This window comes from Carcharhinus amblyrhynchos, chromosome 3, assembly GCF_965287045.1.
Source record: "Carcharhinus amblyrhynchos chromosome 3, sCarAmb.v2.hapA, whole genome shotgun sequence".
Taxonomy (NCBI): Eukaryota; Metazoa; Chordata; class Chondrichthyes; order Carcharhiniformes; family Carcharhinidae; genus Carcharhinus; species Carcharhinus amblyrhynchos.
This window is the reverse complement of record NC_137326.1, coordinates 125,707,865-125,734,341: the sequence shown is the minus strand read 5'-3', so window position 1 is coordinate 125,734,341 and position 26,477 is coordinate 125,707,865. Positions and strand designations below refer to the sequence as shown.

The 26,477-nt window shown below is 42.7% G+C and overlaps 1 pseudogene; it reads left to right on the top strand.

The window, feature by feature from the left end:
• Window positions 1-10,192: 10,192 nt before the first annotated feature.
• Window positions 10,193-13,354, top strand: LOC145341262 (small ribosomal subunit protein uS17-like; annotated as a pseudogene).
• Window positions 13,355-26,477: the final 13,123 nt, after the last annotated feature.

Genomic DNA, 26,477 nt, shown 5'->3' with positions numbered 1-26,477 from the left:
TGTCCTGGGATGTGTCGGTTAGAGGGATTAGTGGGGTAAATACGTGGAGTTACAGAGGTAGGGTCTGGGTGCGATTGTTATCAGTGCAGATTCGATGGGTTGAATGGCCTCCTTCATCACTGTATGGATTCTATGATTCCATGCTGATAGTGTGAGATGAAGGTGGCTGGGAGGTTGCTTATGTGAAATACAAACACACCACAGACCATTTGCGTTGAAGATCAAGTTTCTAACCTTCACATTTTATCTAATGTTCTGTTACAATGAGTGACTAACTTGAGCTTTTCTCTCATGGATGATGAAAAAGAAGCTGAAGTAGACCATTCGGCCCCTCAAACCTGCTCTGCCATTCAGTATGTTCAAGGCTGATCTGTTTGTGTTTCAAGTTCAACATTCCCATCTACCCGCAATAGCCCTTGCTTTTTGAATAGTTAACAAAGTTATACTTAAGAAGTACCACCTGTGCACATGTGCACGGTCTATTTGGCTGTGAGATTGTGGACAGTACACACTCGATGGGCTGAATGGCCTCCTTCTGTATTGTAGGGATTCTATGATTCAAATGCACCCGAGTTCTCCTATGCATCTGATCTATAGGTCTTTCAGTTCTTCCAGATGCCAGGTCAGGAAACCCACTGTGGCTGGAGTTGGTATTGGGGCAAAAGAATAAAATAATTTACATCAGTCTCCTCGAATCATTACAGTGCAAAAGGAGGCCATTCGGCCCCAGTAATTCTGGTTACATTGCTCCTTTTGCTTGTGCAATTTTAACATTTCAAGCAGTCATGCCCGGTTTATTGGCAAATCTGTACAAGAGTTTGCAAAGCACCAGTGCTACATTAAATTATCGCTGACCTCCTCTAGATGTACAATTTCCATCAGCGTCTTAAGCAGATCAAACTTAAAGGGCAGGATTTTTCAGGCACATTTGCCCCAAGGCTGGAAATTCTTGTCTGAGGCTAACGGGACTTTGCATGGTCCACCCCCTCCCGCTATAATTCATGGAAAATTCCACACAAAATGTATTTTAATTCCTTGAATATATGCATCATTTATCTAAAAATAAGCAAACACTTTTATGTCTTTTTTTTTGATATTCCTTGCAACCAGAATTATACAACCGGCATAAACCTGCCTAACTCTTGGAAACTAGTTTCCCATGTGGCAAGACCAGATCAAAAGAAAAATGAAATTAAATGCATCATAAGGCATTACATGAGTTACGCAACAGAATGTGCAAAGTGTTATGTTATTTATTTAATATTCCTGATTTCATTCCAGCCCTGCTAATTTTAACCTGAAGTCCAGTTGGTAGCTCAGTGCACAGTGGGCTTTTGGTTCATTTATCAGATTATTTAATTGGATTCTGGTACGAGACAGCATTGTCAAGCCAAATAAGTTAATCAGTTACTGGAACACGGAAACATACCATTCAGCTCATTCAAGCTGATCACTCGAGGAGATTGATGTAAATTATTTTATTCTTTTGCCCCAATACCAACTCCAGCCAGAGTGGGTTTCCTTATCTGGCATCTGAAAGAACAGAAAGACCTATAGATCAGATCCATAGGAGAACTCGGACGCATTCAAATCATAGAATCCCTACAATACAGAAGGAGGCCATTCAGCCCATTGAGTGTGTACCGACCACAATCCCACCCAGGCTGTATCCCCTGAACCCCACACACTTACCTTGCTAACCCCCCTGACAATCAACCGAACATGCTCGTTTTTGAACTGTGGAAGGAATTCAGAACATCTGGAGGAAAGCCATACAGACACCATAAGACCATGAGACCATAAGATATAGGAACAGAATTAGGACACTTGGCCCATTGAATCTGCTTCACCATTCAATATAGCTGATATTTTTCTCATCCCCATTTTCCTGCTTTTTCCCCATAATTCCTGAACCCCTTATTAATCAAGAACCGATCTATCTCTGTCTGCAAGACACTCAATGATCCGACCTCCACAGCCTTCTGTAGCCAGGAGTTCCACAGATTCACCACTCTCTAGCTGAAGAAATTCCTCCTCATCTCTGTTTTAAAGGATCGTCCCTTTAGCCTGGGGTTGTGCTCTCTAGTTCTAGTTTTTCCAACTAGTGGAACCATCCTCTCCACGTCCACTCTATCCAGGTCTCTCAGTATCCTGTAAATTTTAATGAGATCCCCCCTCACTCTTCTAAACTTCATTGAGTACAGACACAGAGTCCTCAAGCACTCCTCATCTGACAAGCTCTTCATTCCAGGGATCATTCTTGTGAACCTCCTCTGGACCCTTCCTTCCTTAGGTATGGGGCCCAAAACTGCTCGGAACACTCCAAATGACCAGAGCCTTAGACAGCCTCAGCAGTACATTGCTGCTCTTATATTCTAGCCCTCTCGACATGAGTGTTAACATTGTATTTGCCTTCCTAAGTGCCGGCTGAACCTACACGTTAACCTTAAGGTTTTGTGGGACAAGGGTGGGCAGGGTCGGGAAGGGCATGAGGCTGGGGAAGTGTGGAGACCAGAAATGAAGGTGAGAATATGGCCCCACATTCTGTAAATCCGCCTCTGTCCCTGCCAAAGTTGAATTTCACCCACGTGTTGCCGAAGAAGTTAAAAACCAGCCCCTTTATTATAAAGGTTTATTTATTTATTAGTCACAAGTAGGCTTACATTAACATTGCAATGAAGTTATGGTGAAAATCCCCCAGTCGCCATGCTCCGGCGCCTGTTTGGGTACACTGAGGGAGAATTTAGCATGACTAATCCACCTAACCACCACATCTTTCAGACAGTGGGAGGAAGCTGGAGCACCCGGAGAAAACCCACACAGACACGGGGAGAATGTGCAGTCTCTGCACAGACAGTGCATCAGCATTTGCATTAGACTAGATCAAGCATTAGACAATTCAATCCCCACAGCACGATATTTTTAACCAACCGGTTAGCAAGTTTGTGTCAAATTCCTACATGAGCTACTTCAGGAAGCGTGTTAATTTTAGATGGGTTAAGGAGCCTGTCAGTGTTTAATCTGAATTTATTAAATGGGTGTGTTCCAAGAATAGAAACACAGTGGAGTTCTAAGTCACTTGTGCTTGCTTAGTTCATCATGTACTTTGAAAAAAATGTGTGTGACTAGATCTAATTAAACTGTTCTAATTGATCCACATGGTGTGGTTGTGCAATCCTATTGCCAAAGTTCATGTGCGAACTATTAACCAGCAGTTATGCACTGATTTTATGTGGGTGTTAAACATTTATAATTAAATATTCACACGTGGCCAGTTCAACTCTGTGGACCTGGGTGAAAAACCAGCCTCATTTGAAAAGGAATGCTGAGAGAAGCGATGTTGCTGAAACTTCAACAGATCATGGCCGTTTTTTTTAATGAATATTTTTATCTTCTGTGACAGAATAAGCTTTCCCTGCAAACAAATCTGACAGTTCTGAGGAGTTTTCTGTTGCAATTTCAAAGTTTAATTCCACACTGTTGGAATCAATGTCAAGCACTTTAAGTGCTGGGTTCCATACGTAGCTTCACATAGCAACAGAGAGAAAAAAAACTGCATAGCAACAGCTTCAACTCTGCTAACGCTGCACCGAAGATATTTTTCATTTGTAGTGTTTAGCAACCTTGAAATTTGGATGGGAGAGAGGGAGAAAATTATGATTGTTTTCTGGATATACACTTTGCAAATTGTGATGGTCTCCATATTTCAAATCAATAGTGACTGAGGTTGAAAACTCAGAACAAATATGAAATTATTGATCAGTATCATAATGGGTTTTATTTTACAGTGCAGGCTGAATAGAACTGGTATGATTTAATTTTAGAATCTATAACCTCTTTAATGCTGGCTCCAGGAATTTGACAATAACTTGCCATTTATCAGGTTCCCTATAAAGGTTTGCACGAACAGAAAGCAGATCGTTCCTCACTCAGAAATGGACATGTATGAAAAGTCATGTTATTTCAGTGACAGTGCCAAATAGAGGGTTTTGGAATGTTTTACATGCCTGCTACATGTAAAATGGATTTTCCAATGACATTAAGTACCCTTGAGTTGAAATGTGCCATCTTTCTTTTTAAACCCACCAATGGGCGCGATCTTACCTGCCGTTCACATCATGCTCCCGCTGCAGCGAAGTTGGAGAATTTAGTGACCAGCCAAATCTCCATTTGTAGCAGCGGGATGGGAAAATCCCACCGGTGCGAACGCCACTAAGATTCCAGCCATCCTTCCGATTCTTCTCCTTTTTGAAAAATTGTTCAATGTTTTGCCCGTCAACATTGTCAAATAAAGTTTAGTTTATTTATTAGTGTCACAAGTAGGCTCACATTGACACTGCAATGAAGTTACTGTGGAAATCCCCTAGTCGCCACATTCCGGCACCTATTAGGGTATTTAGCATTTTCAGCATGGCTAATCCACCTAACCAACGTGTTTTTCAGACTGGGAGGAAACCAGAGCATCTGGAAAAAACCTACACAGACTCCGCGTGCACAGTGACCCAAGCCGAGAATTGAACCCAGCTCCCTGGTGCTGTGAGGCAGCAGTGCTAATCACCATGCCAATGAATAAATTAAATCCAGTCAATAAATTAGCTGATAGGGAGAGAGGATCATCATTGATGACAGAGAGAACCTGTTTGACAGAAGTATGACCCTTCTGTGCATGCCATTGCTCAACAATGAACCATTGAAAGAAGACATCAAGACAGTGAGTCCAGAAGTGTGCAGGGTAAGGCACTTCATTAAAGTGTTGAGATATACCCACCCCGTGACCTCTGCCAATGATCCTGCCAAAGTTTTTGATGCCGAAGGGGGGATTATACAATGGCAAACAACATCCTACTGGGAGCAGAATGCTACAACAGCCTTTGGAAAGCATTGGCAGAGCTGAGTTACTTGGTATTTCACTCCCTCACTGAAGATAATAAATGGGTGTTCTCCATGGCTCTCTACAAAGGAGGCTGGAGATGTGCTTTCACAATGGAAAATATGACGTGTGGCCAAACTTTCAGAGAAAGAATTATAGAGTCCCTACAGTGCAGTAGGAGGCCATTTAGCCCATCGAGTCTGCACTGACTCTCCAAGGCCCAACACCCCCATAACCCATCCACATAACCCAGCACATCCATCGTAGAGAATCCACCTAACCTACACACTGAGGGTCAATTTAGCATGGCCAATCCATCTAGCCTGCATCTCTTTGGGCTGTGGGAGGGGACTGGCACACTGGAGAAAATCCACAGACGGCGGGGTAATGTGCAGACTCTGTACAGACAGTCACCCACAGTCAGATTTGAACCACGATCCCTGGTGCTGTGAGGCAGCAGTGCTAACCATTGTGGCACTGTGCCACCCTGATACCAACTGGATCTCACCTTCTGATCTCAGCTGGCTCCACAATTGCCAATGGTTTCAAGTATGTCTGCTGAGCTGTAGCTACATTGATCAAATGCTGTATTTCTCTGATTAGAGGGAGTCATTATCCATTACTCCCTCATCTCTCTCTCTCCACCCTACCGATGACAGTGACCCTGTGTTGGGTGACTAATGTCCTTACAGAACAGGAATTTCCTGCACGTTGGGACCCGGTGTTCTAATTTAATTACAGACCAAAGCTGTGGCAGGTTTTTCTGGGAAAACCGTAGATTGCCACGACATTTGCAAATATACAACACCTTATTATAGATCATTTACATTAGTTTGCTGTGTGTTCTTTTAATAAAACTAGTTCTGTATCATGTTGGAATGAGTCACCCTACTGCTATTTTTTGTAGCATTGGCCAATTAGTGGTCAAAGAAGTTCTCTCCAGCACTAAAGGAATTGTAGTGTATGATTGCAAGTAAGGAAGGGAGATGGCACCTCCATCTTGAGGTGCAGGCTTAACTTTCATGAAGTGGGAATGATTTTATAAATCTTTAAAAATGGCAGGTGAGACCTAGATGCAAAGCCCTGCCCCATTTCCAGCAGATTCTATTTTTGCTGGAAGGGGAAGGATAGCAGAGAATGATTCACAGACCGAAATTCAGCAGGGCCCTATAATCTGATTGCTAAATTTAAATGGACCCTATTTTGGTCATTGTGCGAGTTAGGTTGAATGGCCATGCTAAATTGCCCCATATTCTCTGGGGAATTAGCAGGGTAAATACATTGGGTTATGGGGATAGTGCCTGGGTAAGATTGCTGTTGATGCAGGCTCGATGGGCTGAATGGCCTCGTGCACTGTCAGGATTCTATGATGATGTGCAAGTGAGGTGGATTGGCAATGCTAAATTTCCCCATAGTGTCCCAAGTTGTACAGGTTAGATAGATTAACCATTTTAAATGTGTAAGTTACAGGGATGTGGCGGGGAGAGGGCCCGGGTAAAATAACCTGCTGGAGACCATGCAGACCAGATGGGCCAAATGGCCTCTTCTGCACTGTAAGAATTCTTTGGTTCTATGATTCTAAGAGTGCTACTATACTATACTACAAAGATGGTAGCTGCTGTAACAGTATTCATGCTTCATGCTGTTGTTTCTGTGGATGGTTTCATTCAGTTATATTGACGGGTCCCAGAATTTTGCTGTTATTACAGATTTCCCTTCACAATAGCATCGCCCATAACAGTAATAGTGTCCTGCTCAGGAATGTTTGTCTGATGTCATCCAGATCCTCTTCTGAATCAGTGATTGACAGAACACAAAGCAATACCCAAGTAAGACTAAAAAGCCTCGCTTGGAAACATACTGTTCATTACTTTATGACCCCCAAGTGACAATTTCTCTGACTCTTTATCTCTTTCTGGCCCCAGCAACTTCTTCACTTTTGATTCCTGTGAATAAAGTGCCAGCTGTCCTTTTACTGTGGTGTCGTAGCCATTGTCCGTCCATCTGGCTTCTTCGGAAAGAGCTGCAGATACCTTGAATGCCTCTGTAATTGCACCGTGATGAGAAATTAGCAATATTATGTCAATTGATGAGCCAGTGGGATTTCCTTTCCGGTTTCCGTTAGGAATGCACCTTCCTCGTTCAGGCTTTGAACCTGTGCCATCACTTGATGTGGCTTGCGCTTTCCCAGAAGCAATGACAAGGCTGGGGCATGCACTCCTTCTCAATTCCTTCCTCTTCTCAGTTTGCTCCACGCTGTTGTTTTCAGTCAAATCAGTGCGACGGGGCCCCTCTACTTCTTTGAAATTTCCACACTATCTTACAAAATATAAGCCTATGGGTTTCAGTTAAAAAAAAAATTCAGAATGCATTTATTGAAATACTGAGCTTGATCGAGGAATTATTTCCGGAAACCAAAAATTGCAATGCTGCAAGGATGAAAAGTTTAAGTCAATTTATTTTTAACATTCTTAACTTTGATCAACTTGTGTTTTTTTTCTTTTAATGATTCAGTTTGGGGTGACACGGTGGCACAGTATTTAGCACTGCTGCCTCACAGCATCAGGGAGTCGAGTTTGATTCCTGGCTTGGGTCACTGTCTGTGTGGAGTTCGCACGACTTCCCTGAGTCTGTGTGGGTTTCTAATTTCCTCCCATAGTCTGAAAGGTGTGCTGGTTAGGTGCATTGGCCATGCTAATTTCTTCCTCAGTGTACCCGACCAGGTGCTGAAGTGTGGCGACTCAGGGGATTTTCACAGTGACTTCATTGCAGTGTTACTCTAGGCCTACTTGTGACACTAATAAATAAACTTAAAAAACTTAAACTTAAATTGTTAAAGGTACTGAAAAGGAGCGATTGGATTCATTGTGGAGAAAGAGCTTTAAATTAACAGGCAAGAAATTGAAACATGAGGACACTCCATCCAAGAATGCTGAAATAATGGCACAACTGGCTCATAACTGATACATGTTACGTTCAGAAGGACAATGCTGATAAGCTGAGGCTTGGAATTTCAACGATTATGCTTTGCAATTTTCATACAATTGAATCAGAAATTGCTGACTTTTTGTAAGAATATAGATTTGCATAAAAATTACAGGAAACATTCCCTTTTACAAATCACTAAGAGCTTTGTGAACAGAGTATTTGTGTCACTGCAACTGAAATACAGTACTTACTGTACCGAGTGCGATTAAAAAAAACTCTCTCCTCTTACTATTATGCTGCTTAATACAGCAAATGGAAATCTGTTTAAAATTCATATCACAAGAGGGTCAACCACATCTGCTCCATACTTACAGTATATTCATCACACACATCTTTTGGTTTTAAGACAATGTACACTTTTGGATTCGCAGAAATATTTCAGTCATAGCACACAATCTTAGGTTCCTACAGAACGACTATTTGGCAGAGCGTAATGGGAATTCTCCTCCTGTGCTACATTTCATTGCATTGTTTCAGTGATATCTCAATGTGAAATGAACTTTGTCATGCTGTGATTCTGAGTGGAAAAAACTACAATTCTAAATGGTGAAATATTCTGGCAAAATACGGCAACATGTGAAATGACAAAGATGTTCATTTCTTTAGAATATTAAATGGTGCTTTTTAATATTCCTTTTAGCTTTAAAGCAATTTCTGTGTGTGTGTGGTGGGAGGGGGTGGGGGTGGTGAGAGGAGGTGGGGGGGCAGCGGGCGGCTGTGGGGAGAGCTCAGGAGAGAAATATTGTTGCACTGTCAGCCTCCCATTGTCATCTCTCAACCATTTAAGGCAGGAGGCTATAGATGGACACAGACAGGGGAGACATGAAGGAATCGTTCCCCTTGGTAGAAGGGTCAGTGATTAGGAGGCATAGATTTAAGGTAAGGGACAGGAAATTTAGAGGGGATTTGAGGAAAAACTTTTTTGTTCAGAAGATGGTGGGAATCTGGAACTCAAAGTGTCTTCAAGGGGGGAGGCACTCACATTTAAAATGAACATTTAAAATGTGATAGCATACAATGCTATGGACCAAATGTCAGAAAATAGGATTGGAATAGATTGGTGCTTCATGGTCAGCACTGACATGACAGAATCATAGAAGTTTACAGCATGGAAACCGGTCCTTCAGCCCAACTTGTCCATGCCACCTGTTTTTTTTTAACCACTAAGCTAGTCCCAATTTCCCATGTTTGGCCCATGTCCCTGTATATTCATCTTACCATGTAACTGTCTAAATGTTTTTTAAAAGACAAAATTGTATCAACCTCTACCATTATCTCTGGCAACATTTTCAATACATGGGTTGATGGGTTTTTGATAAGAGAGGGGATTAAGGGTTATGGGGAGAGGGCGGGAATGTGGAACTGAGCCACGACAGATCAGCCATGATCTTATTGAATGGCGGGGCAGGCTCGAAGGGCTAGATGGCCTACTCCTGCTCCTATTTCTTATGTTCTTATGTTCTTATGTTCTCATCACCCACTGTGTAAACAAATTGTCCCTCTGGACCGTTTTGTATCTCTCCCCTCTCACCTTAAACCTATGCCCTCTAGTTTTAGGCTCCCCTATCTTTGGGAAAGGATGTTGACTAACCAACTGATCTACGCCCCTCATTATTTTATAGACCTCTATATGATCACCCCTAAGTCTCTGATGCTCCAGGGAAAAAAGTCCCAGCCGATTCAGCCTGTCCATATAACTCAAACCAATAAGTCCTGGTTGCATCCAAGTAAATCTTTCCCGCACTTTTTCTAGATTAATAATATCCTTTCTACAAATGAAATCAAGCATGCCGAATGCCTTCTTCATCACTCTATTCTGTGACTCCACTTTCATGAAGCTATGAACATGTACCTTTGTTCTGTAACTCTCCCCAATACCCTACCATTAACTGAATAAATCCTGCCCTGGTTTGATCTATCAAAACGTATCACCTCGCATTTAGCTAAATTAAACTCCATCTACCATTCGTCAGCCCACTGACCCAATTGATCAAGATCCCATTGCAATCCTAGCTAACCTTCTTCACTGTCCAGTATGCCACCAATCTTTGTGTCACTAACCATGCCTCTTAAATTTTCATCCAAATCATTAATGTAAATGACAAATAACAGTGGACCCAGCACCGATCCCTCAGGCATACCGCTGGTCACAGGGTGTGGTCACCAAGGGCCGAAGGGCCTCCTTTCCTGCTGCAAAACTCCATGGCTGAAATCTTATCACCATTCACGCCAGCAGGATTTTCCAATCCTGCTGCAGCGAGCGGAGATTTGGCTGGCCGCTAAATTCTTCGATCTTGCTGCAGTGGGAGCGTAGCGCGAACGGCAGGGAAAATCATGTCCTATGGCTCTATTGCCAACATCTTGCTGCTATCCAAACCAGCGGGACCACTGACAGTGCGTCCCTGCTGTGGATTTCCGGCAGCAAGGGGCGTGTTCATTGGGAAACCCCATCAACAACGGCGGAACAATAAAATCCCGTCACTAGCGAGCAGTGAGCCGCTTCCTGCCGTCAGCAAACATGCCATGGCAAGGAAGAAAAATTCCATCCTATGATTCTAGATTCCAGAATTTGAGCATGCAAATGAGAGTAACATTTCTGTGCAGCACTGAAGGGCAGCTACATTATTAAATTGACTGTCCTTTAAATAAGATGCAAAATGGAGATCCCATTTGCTTGTGCTACTGTGAGTACTGGAGGGAATGCTGCAGTGTTGGAGGTTCCATCTTTCAGATGGAACGTCAATCTGAGGATTGCTCCCACTCTCAGGTGGATTACAATTTTGAAGAGAGAGGCAATTTTCCCTTGTGTCCAAGTCAAGGTCCATTCCTCAACTAACTTGACTAAAGGAAAAAACAGATGATCTGGTCATTTTCATATGACTTGATGTGGGACCTTGTCATGTACAAATTGGCTGTCGTGTTTCCTACGTTGCACAGCGACTGTACTTCAAAAACTATTTTATTTGCTCTAACAGGGCAGCACAGTGGTTAGCGCTGCTGCCTCACAGTGCCAAAGACCTGGGGTTGAATTTCGGCCTCAGGTCACTGGAGTTTGCACATTCCCCCCATGTCTGCATGGGTTTCCTCCGGGCACTCCGGTTTCCTCCCACAGTCTGAAAATGTGCAGACTAGGTGGATTGGACATGCCAAGTTGCCCCTTCATGTCCAAAGATGTTTAGGTTGGGGAATTAGAAGGATAAATGTGCAGGGTTACTGGGGTAGGCCTGAGGGGGTGGGGGGTTGGGGGGGGGGGTGAGCCTTGTTAAGATGCTCTGTTGTAGAGTTGGTGCAGTGTCAATTGCTGGAACTCTACCATCTTGCCCCACCATGAAATCGGCGTGAGCTAGGGTCCGACAATGGAAATCTCCATTGATTGCAAAGGGAATTTCCGGTCTCGCATGAGCGAGGCTGAAAAATTCCACCCAGTGGGTCAAAGACCCTCCTTCTGCACTTTAGGGATTCTATTCTATTTAATGATAAAATGCTTTGGACCACCTGAAGGTCAAGAAGGGCATTATACAGACGCAAGTCTTCCACAGTCGCTGTAATTCAATGCATGTGAAGAAACTTCCAATATGTGTGAACATTTGTATTAAAGGGGAAGGAAAATTGACGAGATACTCTTTAAAAAATTGATGACAGTGTGCTCAATAGAACTGTCTAGCAAAGAACAACTGATCAGTTTCCTTTTATTATCCCATAATTATAATGGATTATTCAATCATTTCATGCATGCTTGGCAGAAACTAATGAAAGATTAACTTTAAATGATTAGTTTCACTTCTTTAATTGAGGTTTAAATAGAGCTATGTCATTAAGCACACACTCTCTGGTATCTAATTATTGCTGTCACTGTTAAAGCTGTTGTATCCTCATCAACTATTAATGACAAAGTTTAACTAGCTTGAGTTGTGTAACTTGTCTTAGGTCTCCCTTGTTTCATTATTTGCATTCATTATTATCCTTCCAAGTCCTGATTCGGCAGCCCTTTGCTGGAGCTACCTCTCTGTAGCTGCAACTTCTGTCTCACTCAATTAGCTTCAGCAGGAAGTGAAGAGGGAGATGGAGGAAGAGAACTTACTCTCAGTTTCATAGAACAGTACAGCACAGAACAGGCCCTTCAATCCTCAATGTTGTGCCGAACTACGTCCAAACCCAAGATCAAGCTATCCTATTTCTTGTGTCAGCCTTGATTGTCTTCATTCCAAGAAAAGCAAGGGTATCCCAGTATGAACTGTGATATTTTAACTTGAAGGATTGAATTGTCTGTGCTATGTTACTGCATCAATACATAGAGTCATGACCATTTGGAGAGAGACTGCAAGAGACGTTTGACACAATATGCTAGTATCTGAATAGACGGGTGCAGCTATCACCATTAGTAATCTTGAGGCTAGCATGTCCTCAAACTATGAATGATACATCAGTTGGCTAGAGCATGGTGCTAATAACTCCAAGGTAGGGGGTTCGATCCCCATACTGGCCAGTTGCAAATACCTGTGCTTATACAATCTTGGCTCCTGTTGTGCTCAGCACTAATCCCTTTGTTGGCACATTGATGGCTATTTTGAGTAATTCACCTCAGTTGCATTGCAGCCACGGTTTTATCCCCCCAGCTTGAGGCACAAGTTGGTAGTCAACCAGACTGGGAAAGCTCACCAAAAGCCACCCACCACCTTACAGAATAAAAATGGGCATTTGTGGGTGAAGGCAGGAAGGAAAAGCTTCCGTGCTACGATCAAAACGTAGGCTTGGGGTTTCAAGAGGGACCATTGATGGAATTTACATTGTCAAGAAGTGTCCATTCACAGGTAATGTGTCCATCTGAGGGCTGGATCACATCAGGTATTGTGACTAAGATGAAGATGCAGCGGGCCATTGTTATTCACAGAGACTATTTGCATTACAGCAGGAAGGACAACCGCTTTGACAAAAAGCATATGAACACATCTGTTAACCTAATAAAATCAGAAGAGAAAATGCTGGAAAATCTCAGCAGGCCTGGCAGCATCTGATAGGAGAGAAAAGAGCTGACGTTTTGAGTCCAGATGACCCTTTGTCAATGCAATAGGTTAATGTCTGTTTACCTATCACCCTGCTTCAGGGGTGTACAAAAAGTTTAAAGTTTATCACTGTCACAAGTAGGCTTACATTAACGCTGCAATGAAGTTACTGGGACAATCCCCTAGTCGCCACATTCCAGCACCAGTTCAGATACACTGAGAAGAAATTAGCATCGCCATTGTACCTAACCAACACAACATCTTTTGACTGGGGGAGTAAACTGGAGAACTCACAGGAAACGGAGCGTATGTGCACAAACAGTGGCCCAAGCAGGGAATCGAACCTGAGTCCCTGGGGCTACGAGGCAGCAGTGCTAACCATCATGTGACTGTGGGGAAATCCCTGGCTTTCTGTAAGACTGTGCGTTTCAATGTCCTCAAGGTCATTAAAGCTGCAGGAGACAGGAAAGAGTTCCAGAAATTTTTAATATGATTGTGAAGTAAATCAATCACAAAAAAGTCTTGTGAACAGGGGAAAAAAAAACATGTATGAAAATCAGCTTTAGGTATTCTGCAGGAGGTAGCATCTCTGGTGAGGGATTGGAATGCCCTGCCTGCTGCAGTTGTAAATGCGCCTAGTTTGGGGGTGTTTAAGAGATCCGTGGATAGGTTTATGGACGTAAAGGGATTGGTTTAGGTTAGGGGGTCATTGTTTTGTAACTGGTCGGCGCAACATCGTGGGCCGAAGGACCTGTTCTGTGCTGTAATGTTCTATGTTCTCTTTTTGTTCTCTCTCCCTCGCTATTTTTTAATTAAATACATTTTCGAATTTGACTGTGGAATGGATGTGTAGCAAGTTGTTTGTTTTTTGGCAGGAATAGGATCTAATGAAATCCTGGCCTGAATTGGGCCTTGTGCGAGAAACATGTCAAGCATGGCTGCATTATGACGGCATATCGGCAGCCACAGTTAGAAATTAAAGAGCGGCAAACACTTGAGGGAAAAATGTGGCATAGCTCAGAATTCTGATCATCTTTCCAAGATGCCCATAGATCGAAACGCCTACGCCTTATGTGTTAATTTAGTTGGTTTAAGTGGGTTAATGCCTCATGGATTCATAGATGTTTACAATATGGAAACAGGCCCTTTGACCCAACTTATCCATGCTGCCCAGTTTTTGCCAGTAAGCTAGTCCCTTTGCCTGTGTTTGGCCCATTTCCCTCTATACCCATGTAAGTGTCTAAATGCTTTTTAAAGGACAAAATTGTACCCACCTCTACTACTACCTCTGGCAGCTTGTTCCTGACATCCACCATGCTCTGCGTGAAAAAGAATTGCCCCTCTGGACCCTTTTCTATCTCTCCCCTCTCACCTTAAACCTATGCCCTTTAGTTTTAGACCCCCCTACCTTGGGGGGAAAGACTCCCCTATGTTTGGCATCATTAAAAATGCCAAACAAATGAATTTGATATGAATACACAAACCATTTGTATGATAGTGAATAGCATCATTTCAAGTTAAATTTACCAGGTGTGTAAAGATTATTGAAGAAAATTCAGGAAATGGAATTGAGCAACTAATTTGCCGTATTGTCATGTAAAAGCAGTTTACTATAAATAGATCTTTAAAATACTGAGTGTACAATAAAAGATCCTGCAAATAGTTCTGGTGTAATTGACACCCCAACATTGTTCCAACTACAGGCAACTGCTAGTTTTTTCGCACATTATAACTTTGCCACATGGTCAAATCTGCTGCTATCCTGTTGTATCTTTAGGGCACCTTTAGTTATAACGAGAATCTGGATGTCTGGGACTTTTTCCTGTGAAGCGTAGGAGACTTAGGAGAGATCTTATAGAGGTCTATAAAATAATGAGGGGCATAAGCCAAATAGACAGTAAAAATCTTTTCCCAAAGATAGGGGAGTCTAAAACTAGAGGGTATAGGCTTAATGGGAGAGAGAAGAGATACAAAAAGGTCCAGAGAGGCAATTTTTTCACTCAGAGTGTGGTGTGTGTCTGGAACAAGCTGCCAGAAGTAATAGTAGGGGAGGGTATAATTTTTAAAAAGCATTTAGACAGTTACATGGGTGAGATGGGTATAGAACAAAATGGGCCAAATGCAGGCAATTGGGACAAGCTTAGTGTTAAAACTGAGCAGCAAATGGCCCAGAATGAATGGCAGTTCAGTGGGAAACTTGACCTGCCTTTGACCTGCCAACAAAGCTAGAGAACAAAATTCCAAACGAATTTTCTGCCATCAGAAAACTGACTTTTTCTATTACTCCAAATTTAATGCCCGCACCCCCCATGTTTCCCCACTGCTGGTGAGAATGGAAACTTTCACCTAACATTTTTGTGGTTTGCCAGTGAAAAAAAACAAAGGTAATAATCATTATCATCATCATAATAACATTTTATTTAAGAGAACACCCCAAATTGTATTATGACTTACATCAAAAAAAAAGATATGGACTAAGTAATTAGGTTGAAAACATGTGGCAATCATGTTGTAACAAAAATAGACCAACAAATTCAGCTGTTAACAGGGCAATGGTGGATGGGTTTGTCAAAGAAGGAAGGAGGGTCTGAGCTAAATTAAACTGGAAAACTGTAAGTAATGTCAGAGGCGCTAATCATTGTTTTGAGGCATCCTTCAGTGTTTTGTAAAACTATGCAGTTGGATGTTTATCTGTTCAGTAATTAGGACCACATCTTCCTATTTTCAGTTTAAATGATGTTAATATCCCATCTGATGTTACGAGACTCCACCCAACTGAACTTCTGTAGTTTTACTATCAAATCCCCCAAAGTGCTTGTCGCACTAACTGTGAGCCAACTCGCCTGCTGGGACTCTGTCTTCCATACAAGTGTTTCCAAATGCCACTCTTACAAAGTCACACTTAGAATCTTTTCCCAAAGATGCTTCCTTTCAGGTGTATTCAACATGGATCCATTTCCATGATTTCAATATCTCCTCTCATTATTCCACTGCCTTGGATTGTCATATGCATTCAAGCTCCACCTAATCTCTCAGTTAGCCAGCCACAACAGTAGAACACTATTGCTTCACAGGCTGCAATAAGGTCAGTAGCCTTAGGATTACTTCTGATCTTTGGTTTCCTGCTGGCCAACATCACCAGGTCTGCAGCTTTCAGTTCTATTTTCAAGTCCAATTCCATTTTTGAGTTTGCTGAAGACACCACTGTAATGGGTCGGATCTCAAACAATGACGAGACAGGGCAGAGGAATGAGGTAGACAATCTGGTGAACTGATGCGGCAACAATAATCTCTCCCTCAATGTCAACAAAACGAAGGAGATGGTCATCGACTTCAGGAAGCGTAGAGCAGATCATGCCCCTGCCTACATCAGCAGGGATGAAATAGAAAGGATTGAGAGCTTCACATTTTTCGATGTCCAGATCACCAACAATGTGTCCTGGTCTTCTCATGCTGATACTATAGTAACATAAGCCTACCACCACGTCTATTTTTTTTTGATTTGATTTAGGTTGATTAGATTTATTACGTACAGTGAAAAATATTGTTTCTTGCGCACTATACAGACAAAGCATACCATTCATAGAAAAGGAAAGGAGAAAGTGCAGAACGTAGTGTTACAGTCATAGCTAGGGTGTAGAGAAAGATCAACTTAATGCAAAATAGGTCCATTCAAAAGTCTGACGGCAGCAGGAAAGAAGCTGTTCTTGAGTTGGTTGGTACATGACCTCAGAATTTTGTGTGTTTTTCCAGACGGAAGAAGGTGGAAGAGAGAATGTCGGGAGTGTGTGAAGTCCTTAATTATGCTGGCTGCTTTGCCAAGGAAGTACAGACAGAGTCAATGGATGGGAGACTGGCTTGCGTGATGGGCTGGACTACATTCGCAACCTTTTTGTAATTTCTTGCAGTCTTGGGCAGAGCAGGTGCCATACCAAACTGTGATACAACCAGAAAGAATGCTTTCTATGGTGCATCTGTCAACGTTGGTGAGAGTTGTAGCTGACATGCCAAACTTGCTTAGCCTTCTGAGAAAACAGAGGCATTGGTGGGCTTTCTTAAAAATAGTGTTGGTGTGGGTGGACTAGGACAGGTTGCTGGTGATCTGGACACCTAAAAGCTTGAAGCTCTCGACCCTTTCTACATAGTCCCTATTGATGTAGACAGGGGCATGTTCTCCTTTATGTTTCCCAAAATCGATGACAATCGTTAACATTGAAGGAGGGATTATTGTTGCCATACCAGTCCACCAGATTCTCTATCTGTTTTGTGTACTCTGCGTCATCATTGTTTGAAATTCGACCCACTACAGTAGTGCCATCAGCAAACTTGAAAATCAAATTGGAAAGGAATTTGGTCACACAGTCATCTGTGTATAATGAGTACAGCAGAGGGCTGAGAATGTAGCTGAGAACAGTCTTCTCAGAAAACTAAGGAAATTTGGCATGTCAGCTATGATTCTCACCAACTTTTACAGATGCACAATAGAAAGCATTCTTTCTGACTGTATCACAGCTTGGTATGGCTTCTGTATTTTCTGTTTGTTGGACTGAGTAATTTTGCAATAATTATCCAAAATATGTTGATTGGGGCAAAAAACAAAAACAATGCACACAGAAGCTCAACTTTCTGTGAAAAAAATTCTCTCCAAGTTGTCTGGATTCTTGTCTTCTCTGAAAATAGGTCTCATATGGGACAGTTCTTGTGTATAATCAGATGTTCTTTGATGAGTTAAAGAAAGGTGCTTTTGAATGAAGCATTTTAATGTATTTAAATCATTCTTATTGAAGGGTGAAGGAGCTCTCCCTTGAACATTGTTGAAAAGAGAGCCACATGTTGCTGAAACTTTTCATTTTACACTCATCAGGACCAAGGGAAGAATGCCAAATTTCAAACCTTCACAACTATTTGTACTGCAGGAGAAAAGGGCAACTGATTGATTTGCATTTTGGCTCTGATTGGCTGACGGATTGTCATGGGGAAAGTAATAGGGTACAATAGGCTCCCCAAGCTCTTAATTAATTCAACAGAGGTGCTCAGCTTGAATGTATGCCTTTTGTTTTGTCCCTGTGTATGAATATATGTTGCATCTAGCAATTGTAAATCAGCTAGATTATCACCCTGATCTTAAATTGGCTGCTAGTATAGTTTTTAGTGCAATCAGGATTGTTCAGCAAGTGCTGCCCAATTGTGGAATCACATCCAACAGCAGATGTTTTGCTTTGGGTTGGTTGAGTATGCTGCCTGTTTCAAATAGCCAGAGGAACATGGAGTTTTGTTTGAGCTGCCAATCATTGGGATATACAATCTACCTGTTCGGCAGTATAAATTGTGATCATTTGAAACCGAGCATTCTTGCATTTGTCCTATTGGGCGCAAAGTATAAAGCTTCAGCAACATGTCTCTTTTTTCTTCAGTGTTCAAGTTTTGTGCTACCAAGTTACTGAGACCTCCGTCTTCTTTCCTTAAAAAAATCAATGTTTGCAAAGAACTGAAGAGGGATTATGAAACATTCATGTGCTGTGATGCTATCCCATGGGCTATATGTGTAGAAATTAACAAGACAATGGGCTGCTCTCAAATTATTACCCTTAGTGCGAAGATTGTCATTTGAAGGTGCAAAATGTCTCTATCCTTGGGCTATTTTGACCCCGTACTCTCTGTCTGCAAGATGGCAGCGCATGCTCAAAATCCAGAAAACGCGATTCGCGCCAGCGAGTTCCTGAGACCCTATCTTCCTGGCCCCTCACCGGTGGAGTGGTGTGAAACATCTATGGGGCTGCAGAAAGCTCATTTTAATACACTGGTCACAGTAATGATACACTGTGTCATTAGCAAGCACTCTCTGAGGAATCTCCTCCCCCCTCCCCACTTCACCGGATAACCAGCAGGCCCCGACGTGACTTCACAACAGCGCCATTTACAACAGTTCTACAGACGTGTGAACCTGGCACTTGCACCTCCAAAGGAGAATGGGAGGGATACAGCTCCACTATACAAGGATGAGGCAGAGGTTCCCCTAAGCTTGGTGGCATGGACAGGGTGGAGGTTCTGTGGGTGACTGAACTAAAGTTAAATTGAAATTTATTGCCAAACTTTGAAAACATTAGTGCTCATATTCATCCATGTCCACTAAGTACCTACAGTTTCTGAATGTTCCTGACCTTCCCAACTATGTCTAGGTGTATCCCAAGGTCCACAGCTGAGGTTGAGGTGGTCTACTGACTTCTATGCCCTCTTGTCTGAGATGACCCTGGCAGGCATTCTCTTGTGTCCATGTGTGCACGTGTGGTGGGAATTAATTTTTTTCCCCAGCTATCCATCTCCTGTGATTTGTAGCTCTATAATCAGATTTTGAACCTTTCTTATGTTGAGATTTTATGACAGGTATTACAATTTTTTAAATTCCTATTTCATATTTTGTAGGTGAGACGGTGATTGAAGCAAGAATAAAGTACAGAATGGGGTGTACAAGGTTGGAACGCCTATGTGATGGTGATGATGGAGTGAAAAGATGCAACATATAGCCGTCCTTGTTTTAAAAATGTGAGTGTGTTTGTGTCCTTCACTTTAAACAATGAGCAGTTGTTTATGATATGAATGTATCATAAGAAGGTTCACCAGGCTGATACCGGAGATGAGGAGTGTTGGCTTATGAGGAGAAATTGAATAGACTGGGCCTGTACTCGTTAGAGTTTAGCAGGCTGAAGGGGATCTTACAGAGACATATAAGATAATGAAGGGGCGAGATATAGTAGGGATAGAGAGATTCTTCCCACTTAGAAAGGAAAACAGAACTAGAGGGCACAGTCTCAAAATAAGGTGGGGGAGGGGCGCAATTTAGAATCGAGTTGAGGAGGAACTTCTTCACTCAAAGGGTGGTGAATCTCTGGAATTCTCTACCCATTGAAGTGGTGGAGGCTACCTCGTTGACTATATTTAAGTCACGGGTAGATAGGTTTCTGATAAACAAGGGAATTAAGGGTTATGGGGAGAAAGCAGGAAAGTGGAACTGATCCACTTCAGATCAGCCATGATCTTATTGAATGGTGGGGCAGGCTCAACGGGCTAGATGGCCTACTCCTGCTCCTATTTCTTATGTTCTTATGTATCATATTAGGCAATTAGAAGGTATCCTGCTTGAATGAAAGGAAGATAAAATGATTCCTGGTTCATGGCTTTCATAATTGTAATGTAGTTTAATTGAGAAGGAAGAATGGTTTTACTCCGATAGTTTGGGTGACATCTGGACATGTGCATGATATGATTATTTACCATAGACAACACTTTATATCTGCTAACTGTATTATCAAAGAACACAATTCTGGAGCTAACCTGAAGGTTTAAAAGGGCTTATGTTTTACCAGCAATTGTTTGAGATATCACCAACTTCATCTGCTGTCAAATGTACACACAATCATGAGACGATTGTTTCGGAATAGGGGATTAAAAGTAATCTTTGACAAAATTACCAAGGATCAACTGATATCAACATAAAATGTCTTTTTCACTGAGTCTGTTCAGGGATCCTGGTAAGCTTGGATACTCCTACTTCAGGATGAAGGAGGAAAAGAGAAATTAAACAGTTGGGGCTGACATTGGCTGGAGTTTCAAAGGTTGAGGCAGGATCTGATCGAGGCATGTTAAATATTAAAAGGGATTGATAAAGTTAATATCTCCCTTTGTGGAACAATCTCAAACAAGGGGTCACAGGTAGAGGTTGAGAGGCGGTAGATTTAAAACTGAGATGAGGAGGGGTTACTTCTTGCAGAGGGTGGTAAACTCGTCGAACTCGCTGTCCCATAGTGCGGTGGAGTCAAAAATCATTCAATGGTTTCAAAAAAGAGATAAATATATTTCTGATTTTAAAAAAGGGGAAAAGGGATATAGGGAATGGATGGGGAGGTGGATTTTAGACAAGGAAAAAATTCAGCCATGATCTGATTGAATGGCGGAGCAGGCGCGAAGCGTTGTGTGGCTTATATCTGCTCTTTATTCCTACGTTCCTACGTTCATGACCCTGATACTGCTCTTGTTTAAGAGTCATAAGAAGTACATTTGTATCTTTCCGTAAGAATTTCCCAAAAATATAGTGCCGATTTAACCTTTGATCCCTGGCCCCTCACCCATGTCCTTTAACCTTTGACCTCTGGCCCCTCATCCATGTCCTTTAATCTTTGGTCCGTGGTTCTTCATCCATGTCCTTTAACCTTTGGTCCCTGGCCCCTCACCCATGTCCTTTAACCTTTGGTCCCTGTTCCTTCACCAATGTCCTTCAAATTTAAACACATTAGTATATTAAGCAGAAATAGAGATGAGAATAGGAAGTGCACATAGTGATGGTATCATTGTGAACCATCAACCAAACCACATTATTGAAGACAATTCATAAGGAAGCACCACGAGTTTGATGAATTAAAACAGAAATATTGTTTAATGTAAGAGATGGCTAGTCAAGCATTAGTCATAGTTTCACATGACCATGTTCAAGCGATGCACTTCCAAATTTTACACCCCTACGTGCGAATAATTTTGAGCAATTTGCTGCTTGGATTACAAAAGTAATGCACAAAAAAAAAGCACAATTTACATCAGACAGCAAATTAAAATGTTCAGTTATGCTTAATTTTTGGTGATTGTGTCGTTATCTTATTGGTGAAGTGGCCCTCCTGCAGTGTATGATTTCTAGGCACAGCTGTTCTCCTGAAACACAAACTCTACACGTTTTAAGGAGGAGAATTAATGTTGCCTGCCTGCCTGCTGGAGAGTTAGATTGGTCGCACCGCCACTTCTGGCCTGCGTCTTTCAGGACCGATTTGATACTTCTCATCTGCGGGCGGGTTAATGGTTGTTACCGGTCAGGCAACTAGAATCTGGAAGTCGTGCGAGTCTCGCGCTGCGCCTTTTGCCATTATCTATCCATACAGGGTCCGTAAAGTTTCGCACACATTTAGTTTAATGCTTTGCTTATTCAGCTGTCCCCCCAAGGATCGACAGCGCACATCAAATCATCTGGATTAAAATGTGTGCTTTACCTTAACTTAAGCCCGTGCTTTCAAAATCTATGGAAATAAAAGGAGAGCAATCTTGCTTTGCATCTTGGGGATAGTGGGGGGATTGGCGGGGGGGGGGGGTGGTGGTGCGGCTGTTAGGTGGGATGGGGGGGCTGTGGGGGGGGGGGTGCGGTGTAATATGTATCAAAAAAGATTAGCCGAGATAAATATGATCAGACCGGCCTAGAAAGCCGGTCTCTTGTACTTGGCTATTTAGCAAAATTAAGATGTTCTTTGTTATTAACATCTGTTCATCAGGGGCACAGCTCCTCTAATCACCAATCGCACCTTCTGTTTCTATCATGAGAAGGGAGGCAATCAAGGGCTTAATTTGGCAGCTGGTTTGAGCCACTAATGTGTTTCTTCCTCCCGCCAAGACCAGGCGATGATTTTTCTAGCACTTTTTCATTAGTCATGAAAAATTGCGGGACATTTTGTTGCCCTCTTCAATATCACGCAGACAATGAGATTCATACAGGGTATTTTGGTATTGTGATATATTGTCTTTCACACCTGTTTTATTCATGTTAACCTGAGAAGCTGTTTTTGTTATTAAGTTTAATATTTTATATTTGAATGTGAGGACAGGGCATGTTGCAGTGCAGTGTGATAGATGCACAACCTGGTGATAATAGATTCAATTTGAATCCGGGCATTTTTTACCCCCTGTGAAAAGAGGGGTGAACTGATTGCAGGCTTTATGTTCATGAAATGGTTTGATAGGGCAGAAATAGAGAAAATGGAGGTGCACTCTGAAACCGTGGAGGAAAGATGTGATTTACAAATGGCTACATTTGTAGTGGCATGGTGGCACAGTGGCTAGCACTGCTGCCTCAAAGTGCTAGGGATCCGGGTTCGATTCCCGGCTTGAGTCACTGTCTGAATCAAAGGTTGGTGGGAAGAATGAGAGCGGAATTATGGGCTACCTTCAAAAGATAGACATAGTCAAAATATATTCCCTCGAAAAGCAAAGGTAGGACAAACAATGCCAGAACCTCCTGGATGACAAATGAGACTGAAATTAAGATAAAAGAGGAAAAAGTGTGCTTGTGACAAGATGTCAGATAGAAAACATTATCAAGAACCAGGCTGAATGTAAAAGATTTGAAGCAAAGACGGAATGTGAAAAAGAGACTGACAGTCAACATAAAAGGGAATCCCAAAATCTGTAGGCAAATAAATAGTCAAAGGAGGAATAGGCAAATTAGGGACCAAAAATGATTTACGCATGGGGATGGTTAACGTGTCAAATTAATACTTTGCATCTGTCTTTATAGTATGGCATAGTGGCACACTGGTTAGCATTGCTGCCTCACAGCGCAAGGGACCGAGGTTCGATTCCCAGCTTGGGTCACTGTCTGTGCGGAGTCTGCACACTCTCCCCGTGTTTGCCTGGGTTTCCTTCGGGCGTCCCAGTTTCCTCCCACAGCCCAAAAGGCGTGCTGGTTAGGTACATTGGCTTTGCTAAATTCTTCCTCAGTGTACCAGAACAGGTGACAGAGTGTGGCGACCAGGGGATTTTCACAGTGACTTCATTGCAGTTTTAATGTAAGCCTACTTACGACACTAATAAATAAACTTTAAATTTTACAGAAGACAGTGAACCCAAGGGCCAACAGCCACAGCTAGAACCTAGTGGGCATGCAGAGTGTGGGGTGGGGGGAGTTTGTCCCTCATTGGATGAATTGCTCCTCCCTCTCTACCCTTCTCTCCCATTTGGAGGCTGCCTTCTGCCGCTAAGCGTGTTTCAGCCTCAACGTGGAGCCCGCCTACTGGAAAATTCCAGATGGTGTAACAAGAAGATCTTCATAGGCACTCAATTATCTCAACATGTGGTTGGTTATGAATCCACCAGAGGTTTGGGGGTGCGGGAAGCATGGGAAGTTCCGTTGACCTCGAGCAGGATTTTACGGTTTTGGGACAAGCGAGGCCGTAAAAATCCCACCCTGTATGTTTCAAAAAGCTGTCAGCGCTCGGGGCAAAGGGGACCAAAGGTTATGGGGGAAAGTTGGGATCAGGGTATTGAGTTGGGTTTATTTGTTATTCATTCGTGAAACATGGGCATCACTGGCTGGCTAGTATTTATAGCCCATCCATAGTTCTCCTTAAACTGAATGGCTTGCTAGGCATTTCAGAGCGCAGCTGAGAGTCATCCACATTGCTGTGGTTCTGGAGTCACACATAGGCCAAACCATGTAAAGATGGCAGATTTCCTCCCTAAAGGACATTAGTGAACCAGATGGATTTTTCCATCAGTCGACAATGATTTTATGGTCATCAGTAGATTCTTAATTCCAGATTTTGTTTGAAATGAATTCAAATTACACCATTTACCATAGCGGGATTTGAACCTGTGTCCCCAGAACATGAGTTTCTGGATTAACAATAATACCACCAGGCTATCACCTTCCCCCATGATCCAAATGAATGGCAGAGTAGCCTTAAAGGGTTGAATAGCCTCCTATTTTCTATGTTTCTAGGTTGGCCCAACTGCTTGGCCAGAGCTGTACAAGTAGCATTGGATAATTATTTAAAAGAGTTGACTGGAGGAACTTGGGGACAGCCAATTTACTATGCCTTTCGATAGCGTAAGTAGGCAAATCTGGCTTGGATGAAAATCTGACCCTTTGTAGCAGTCAGGCACCAAGCTGCTAGTGCAAACACAGCATTAGTGACTACAGTACAAAACACAAAGACACATGTAGAAATAAGTACTTTACAATGAAAGAATTTAGTCCCTTATAACTTCTTCTTTAATCTTACGAACCCTGGACTAATATTGTGCCGATTATTTTGAAATCTCTTTACTGCAGTTCTGCTTCAACAATAACATTGATTTGAACACTGCTTTGTGAGACCTCAGAATAAATACTTCACTGCAATAACTGGAAAGGCATTTTGTAATGCAAATACCTTAAGAAGATATTGGCATCCCCAGCTGAGACTATCACATCTTTGGGCAGGGATGGAAGTTGTTGATGTTGCTCTTCCAGTTTGTCAGCTTGCTATTTCTGTTGGGATAAGAACAATGGACAGAAGTTCACAGTCACTCCTGCTGACGGGATTGTTCACTCACGCCTAAATCAATGGACTTTTGAATGGCTCACCGCATCTTACTTCCTTTCCTCACTGCCCCCACCACCACCCCCGCCCTTTCTCCACACAGTCCTGCCATGATGGGGCTATAAATCTGTAAATTCCACCCTCTTTTATTCTGTGATACATATAATATTTACAGGATCTTATTCTCCCCACCCCGCCCCCCCGCGATGATATGCAATAAGACAAAACCTAATACTGCTTATATTTTTATATCTATGACATTGAAATTTAGTTCCGATGATTCAATTGCTGTTATTTGAACCCTGTAACCATCCAAAGACATCTATTAATACCAACACTGCATGGTGGCACGGTGGTTAGCACTGCTGCCTCACAGTGCCAGGGACCAGGTTCATATTCCCAGCATGGGTCACTGTCTGTGTGGAGCTTGAAGGTTTTCCTCGTGTCTGCGTGAGTTTCCTCTGCTGCTCTGGCTTCCCCCCCATAGTCTGAAAGACATGCTAGTTAGCGGCATTGACTGTGCACTGAAGGTCGTGGCTTTCACTGCCATCTGGGAAGATATCTCATCTCCGAGAACTGCGGTCAGTCGGATTGTTGGCAGCTGTCAAGTGCCAGCAGCACCACTGGGAGTGGTGGCCACTGATGGGACTGCAGCCAGTCCACCATGAGAGGCAACTTGGAGCCACATTCAAAAGTAATGGGATAGCTTTACTGGGGCCTGTCAAGCAAGTCCTAGCAAGGGTCGTTGAGACCATGGTGGGATGAGGGGAAATCATCGGGAAGGAGATGGGGTGAGAACAAAGTGGGGGTGTCAATAATAACCATTTGGACAGGGGCCTCATTTGAGGTTGAATAGCAGGATCCCTTGCAGTGCTGGCTTTGCCACATGCTGTGGGTATCCCACGCCGCTATGAAAATACCAGTGGTGGTAAGAAGAGAATCTCAAGATACCATTAATTGACCACTTAAGGGCCTCAGTTGGAACAAGCAGGTTGGGAAGTTGCTATCCCGATACCTACACCACATGGTAAAATACCACCAGAAGCAGGTAGGTAATAAGGGCATTGCCCCCCTGCCATACACCTGATTTTATGCTGCTAACCATCCTCTCCACTCCCAATCCACCCCACCCCCACCATGTGCCAGCGCAGTCCCAAGTCAGTGACCACAGGATAGCAATGGGTGCTTTCATAACTCAGTCAGTGATGTTATCTCAACCATTGGCTTCAGTATATGTTTTATTTGCTGCAGTTGTATAGGGTGTTCCTGAGACCACACCTGAAGTATTGTGTGTGGTTTTGGTGTCCTTATCTGAGGGAGGATGTCCTTGCTCCAGAGGGAGCACAGCAAAGTACTTGGGAGAACCAGGCTGATTCCTGGGATGGCGGGTCTGTCAAATGAGGAGAGACTAAGTCGGTTAGGATTATATTCACTGAAGCTTAGAAGAGTGAGAGGGGTTCTTATAGAAACTTATAAAATTCTAATGGGGTTAGACAGGGTAGA